At 46.6% G+C, this 6,019-nt stretch overlaps 1 pseudogene; it reads left to right on the forward strand.

Moving 5' to 3' along the window:
* Positions 1-2,858: 2,858 nt before the first annotated feature.
* Positions 2,859-2,972, forward strand: Gm24942 (annotated as a pseudogene).
* The last annotated feature ends 3,047 nt before the right edge of the window (positions 2,973-6,019 follow it).

Below are 6,019 nucleotides of genomic sequence, written 5' to 3' on the forward strand. Positions count from 1 at the left end.
TGTACCCCTAAACCCCCTTGATGCTCTCCTTCAAATTCGTGCCCTTTCTTTCCACTAATTGTTATTTCATGCATATATCAATGTATATATACATATATATATATACCTAAGTATAATCTGTTGAGTCTGTATAATGTTATTTATATGTATATTTTCAGGGCTGACCATTTGATGCTGGACAACCAATAGGTACGTTCTTCTATAGAGAGGTTCACCTCTCGCGCTCCCAGCTTTCCTCAGTTGCCTACAGTTCTGTGTAGGGTTAAGGCCTCGTGGGCTTTCCCCCATCCATTTTGGCATGTTCATTGGTTTCATCCTTGGGAAGTCATGTTGCAGAGACTTTATGGGTGTGGCATCAGACATTTTCAATAGGAGGCACAATCTCACAGCAAGCTTGCTGATCCTCCGACTCCTACATTCTCTTCACCCCCTCTTATGCACTGTGCCCTGAGCCTTAGGTGTGGGAGTGTTTGATAAACTGATCCCTTGGGACTGTGCTCCATAACTCAGCATCTCGATTGACTGTGATTATCTGTAGTGGTTTTCATCTGTTACAAAGAGAAGTTTCCTTGATGAGAGGTAAGGACACACTTATCTGTGGTATAAGCCCAGACAAGGTCTTTTATGTATGGAGGTGGGCCTCAGAGTCAGGATCTTCCTGCTTCAGCCTCCTAAGTGCTGTGAAAACAGATGTATCTACCTTACACAATTCCCTCTCCTGAATGCCCTGTAAAAACCAAAACCAAAATACTTTAATTTTAGAAGGAAAAAAATGTACATATTAAGGAAAAAAATCTGAGCAAAAATGGAAATATGCCACAAAGTCTTTTCTTGAGTTCTTCAATAGAATTATCTTCAATCTTGATACGTCTAATTGGTAGAATAATACATGTTCCAACTTTATTTTATATAATGCCATTTAAAAAACTTTTTATTAGTTTATGAGTTTCACATCATGTATCCCAATCTCACTCATCTCCCCCTCTCATACCTGGCCTTCATCCTTGCAACCTCCCCTTCAACAGAGAAAAAAAGTCTCACTGTAGAAACTGTAGTATGTCACAGTGTACCCTTTTGTCCACACTTTTTGGTTGCAAATGCTCATTGCAATGTCTTGTTGGTTTGGTACAAGGCCTCTGGCTTCTGCTCTCTATTAATACTAGAACCTCAACTGGGGCATCTCTTGGATATCCTGTTGTTCCTCTGTGTCATGGAGATGTTGTAGTTTTGGATCTGTAGGACCTTCATGTACTCCAACAGTTCATAGATGGTGTAGATGTTGGGATGGGCCACTTCAAAGCCCTGAATCTGGGCCTGAGAGGTATCTGAGCTGGTCAGCCTATCAGCTTTCTACCTCTCATGCCCTCTGGGACAGCTCACTGGCAACCCCTGCAACAAGGGCCAGCTCTACACTGCTGCCCAGGCAAGGTGCAGGTCCTGCTCTCCTAAGTGTTGCAGCCAGTGAGGGACATGGCCAGTTCTTCCACTCTCATGACCCTGGGGCCAGCTCTTTCAGCTGCTATAGATGGTGAGGAACAAGGGATGGGAAGAGGGAGTTTCTCCATCGTTCATGTCACTGGCCAGCAGATAAGAGGCAAGGCCAGCTCTGCTGTGCTACCCAGGAGAGGTGCCAGACCTGCTCTCCTGAATGCTGCAGCAGGTAAGGGACAAGGACAATCTCCTCTTGAGACTCCAGGACCAGATCTCCCATCTACCATAGGTAGCCAGTGGCAAATATGGGGAAGAACATATCTCCCATGCCCATGCTACTGCCTGGCAGACAAGTTGTGGGGCTAGTTCTCTCATGCTCACAGCCCTGGAGCTGGTTCCCCTGTGCCCCTGTGCAGTGCCTGTTTTCCTAAGTGCTGCGGTAGGTGAGGGGCAGGGCTAGCTCTCCTATTCTCAAAACTCTGTCAGAGCCAACTCTCCCAACCACCAGTGGTGAGGGCAAAAGGGAGGGGAGGGGAATCTTTCCCTCAATGACACCACTGTACAGTAGACAGACAAGAGGCAGGGCCAACTCTTCTACATTCATAATCTTGGTGCTGGCTCGCCAGCAACTGCCACATCTAGGGCCAGCTCTACTCTGCTGCCCAGGTGAGGTACAGGGCCTCTGCTGCAGCTCTCCCAAGTACTGCAGCAGGTAAGAGGCAGGGCCAGGTCTCCCACCTGCCACAGGTGGTGAGGGGTGATGGAAAAGAAGGTATGTCACCTTCATCCATGCCACCTTACACGAGATGAGTGGTAGGGGCAGCTCTTCCAAGTCTGTATCCTTGGGGCAGCTCACATGCAACTTCCACAACGAGTAGACAGCACTCCCAAGTACTGCAACTGGCTAGAGGCAGGGACAGCTCTTTTGTTCTCATGTCCACAGGGACAACTCTCCCACAGTGCTCAGGTGAGAGGTGGGGCCAGTTCTACACAGCCCTCAGATATCAATATATCCCCAGGCCACAGCCCATACCAGAGATGTCTACCTAGCCTTTGGTGGTAAGAGATCTCTGCTGTTTCTGTGCCACAGGCCTTGGTGTGCCCCCCCAGTAGCAGCACAGGTCAGGACCCCACCATGATCCCAGGTGGCATCACTCACTATTCATATCAGGTTGTTTCTTACTAACTCAAATCTTCAGTTCTGCCTCTTCATTGTGCCCACACCCTTCTGTTTCTTTCTCTTCCATTCCTCCACTACTTACTTGCTCCCCTTAGTGGTGCTGGTGTCTCTGAGTGTCTGGGATAATTTCCTGAGTGTTATGGCCCACTAGTGCATTATGGTGCCAGACTGGTGATCATCTCAGGCTAGCTCCCTGTCTAAGCCTTATGGCACTGGTCTGGTGGTTGTCTCATACTTGCTACTCACTCCTGCCTGGTGGTCCCAGGCAGGGCTCTTCTAGTCTCTGGCAGAGAGGAGAGAGGCTATGTCCATGTTCAGTGTTCTGACCCAGGACCATCTGAATGATTGGTAGGCTAACATTCCATGAAGAAAAAAAAAAGGGAGGGGGGAGCCTGAGACAACCACCAGTCCAAGCATCAGTGGGCAAGACAAGGAGCTAGCCTGTGATGACCACCAGTCTGGCCATCCAAGCAGACCCTGATGGGCTCCCAGGGAGAGGAGCAAGTTGGAGACTAAGGTAATTCAAGCCCATAGCATCACTTGAAGTTTTGTTTATCCTGTTAATAATTGACTAGCTTGAGTTCCAAATGTTCTTATAGTATTAAACCAACCCAAACACTTTCCTGATGTCAACCAGTGGCTGAATTACACGTTTGCGCCAAAGCAAACACTGCACAGAGTGATGGGGAAATCTCCCATGGGCTGAGGGCTGACTCAGAAGGCCCATTGCAAGAGAGCAGGGGGGTCCAGAGGCTCTCCAACATGTGGAACTGGAAACATGGCCTGAACAGTAAGACTGCAAGCAGACTGCATGAAGAACAGCTTGAGCGCTTCTAAACAAAGAAGTTCAAACAATAACAAAGTGTTCCTTTAATCTATTAAGATGATCCATATGAGTCACACATTGGTGGCGCACACCTGTAATCCCAGCATTTAGAACATAAAGGCAGAAAGGTTAGGACTTAAAGGACATCCTCAGCTTCATAGCTAGTTCAATGACAACCTGAGCTAGAAGCGACCCTATCTCAAAATTAATTAATTAATTAATTAATTAATTAATTAAAAGGAAAAGGCCATCCTGATTCTACATAGAGTTACAATTCATCCAGGTTACATAGTGAGACGCTGTCTTAAAACTAAAATAAAAAAAGAAAGACTGGGGATATGGCTCAAATGATAAAGCTCTTGCTTTGCTAGCGTAGGACATGAGTTCAATTTCATGAATTTCCTTCTATGCTCTGCCCAACAGTTACCTGGCAACAGCCAGGTAGGCCTGGCTTGTTATAAAAGGGGCTGATTGGCCCCTCCTCACTCTCTGCCCCTTCTCTTTCTCTGACTCTTTTCTCCCTCTCTCCCCTTCCCCCTACCCCCTAACCCGCCTCCACTTGTTCCTGGGCTCTCTCTCTCTCTCTCTCTCTCTCTCTCTCTCTCTCTCTCTCTCTCTCCCTCCCTCCCTCCCTCCCTCCCTCTACTCTCTTCTCAATTCCCCTTCCCATGCTCCCAAATAAACCTTATTCTGTAGTCTACCCATTATATGACTTGTACCTCAGAGAGAAGGGATGCCTCAGCATGGGCCCGCCAAGGCACCCCTCCTACTTCAACATACTGAACTCCATAAAACATATTCTGGTCTTTTTATAAAACACAACAATGAACCTATGTTAAAAAAAAAAAAAAGTCAGGCATAATGGTATAACTCAGCACTGGAAGACAGAGAGGCAGAGCCCTGAGCCTCTGGCTAACTACCTTAACCTACGTGTTGAACTCCAGGCCAGTGGGAGACCCTGCTTCAAAACAGAAGGAGATAGGGCCAGGGAGATAGACCAGAAAGCAACACATGCTACCAGACCTCAGTATGATCTCCTGGACTCACATGGAAGAAGAATAGACTTCTATGGGTTGTCCTCTGACCTCCATGTATGTGCATGCACAAATGAAACCCTCCAAGTAAAAAAATTAGTTACTAAAACCAAAAATATATATTAAAAACCAATTTAAAAGGCAAGGTAGATGATCCTTAAGTATGACACCTGTACTGGATAGTTTTGTGCCAACTTGGCACGGCTGGAGTTATCACAGAGAAAGGAGCTTTAGTTGAGGAAATGCCTCCATGAGATCCAACTGTAAGGCATTTTCTCAATTAGTGATCAAGGGGGAAAGGCCCCTTGTGGGTGGGACCATCTCTGGGCTGGTAGTCTTGGGTTCTATAAGAGAGCAGGCTGAGCAAGCCAGGGGAGGCAAGCCAGTAAGGAACATCCCTCCATGGCTTCTGCATCAGCTCCTGCTTCCTGACCTGTTTGAGTTCCAGTCCTGACTTCCTTGGTGATAAACAGCAGTATGGAATTGTAAGCTGAATAAACCCTTCCCTCCCCAACTTGCTTCTTGGTCATGATGTTTGTGCAGGAATAGAAATCCTGACTAAGACAACACCTGAGGTTGACATCTACTCTCCACACAAATGAACATGCACCTACATGTACAGCCACACATATGTGCCTCTGAACACACAGAATATGCACAGACAAATATAGAGTAGCCAGATATATTAGCCTACAAGATGATCACCAGAAATTTGAGGCAATCTTGGGATAGGTTTTGTATTCAAACTTCTTAGCTACAGACTGTAAGAGATCCTGTTGTTGGTGTTTTGGGGTTTTGTTGTTGTTGTTGCTGTTTTGGTTTGGGTTTTCTTTTTATCCCAAAGCCTCAGAGACTCCCTTCTTCTTCACCCCAAGAACCTGGTGATGATATGGGGTCAGACTTGTGGATGTAGATGTGTGTACGGAGACTGCTAGCTGCCCATGCAGCAGCAGAGCCAAACCACCGAGTGGTGTTTACAACAGCATAAACTCCGGGAATAGAAGAAAGATCCATTGTAAATGTAACATGTACTGGGATCTCCGAGGATCCTGAACACAGGTATCAGCCACGTGTACAACTCACCAGCTAGGGTCAAGAGGGACTGCCAGGCACAGAGATGGAGAGGCAATCTGAGCTTCGAGGCTGGGCACAGTCCTGCTCAGTTGGCATGAGAAATTTGAGGGTAGCTGCTGAAAAGAAATAGAAGATGAGTCCAGGCTGCAAACAGCCATTTCTAGTTTAACTTGTTTGGTCTCCTGAGAGAGAAGCAGCCATACCACCCACACAGTGAGCTCCAAAAGATAAGCCTAAGGTAAAGCCAGCTTTCCTTAGCTGGGAGGGAACATAGGTGAGGTTTTGTTGTTTAGCTTGGTTTGGTTTTAGGGTGTTGTGTCTCCCCTTGTATTTACTATTAGTCTGTTTTCCCTCATTATTGTCTCTGCGGCTTTTATTTTATTCTCTCCTTGCTCCTCTCTCTCTTTTTCCCTATGGCATTGGCTTGTTTGGTTTGTTTGGCTGGTGTGCTTGTTTGTGTTTCCCTATATAGCT

This window comes from Mus musculus, chromosome 1 (assembly GCF_000001635.26).
Source record: "Mus musculus strain C57BL/6J chromosome 1, GRCm38.p6 C57BL/6J".
Taxonomy (NCBI): Eukaryota; Metazoa; Chordata; class Mammalia; order Rodentia; family Muridae; genus Mus; species Mus musculus.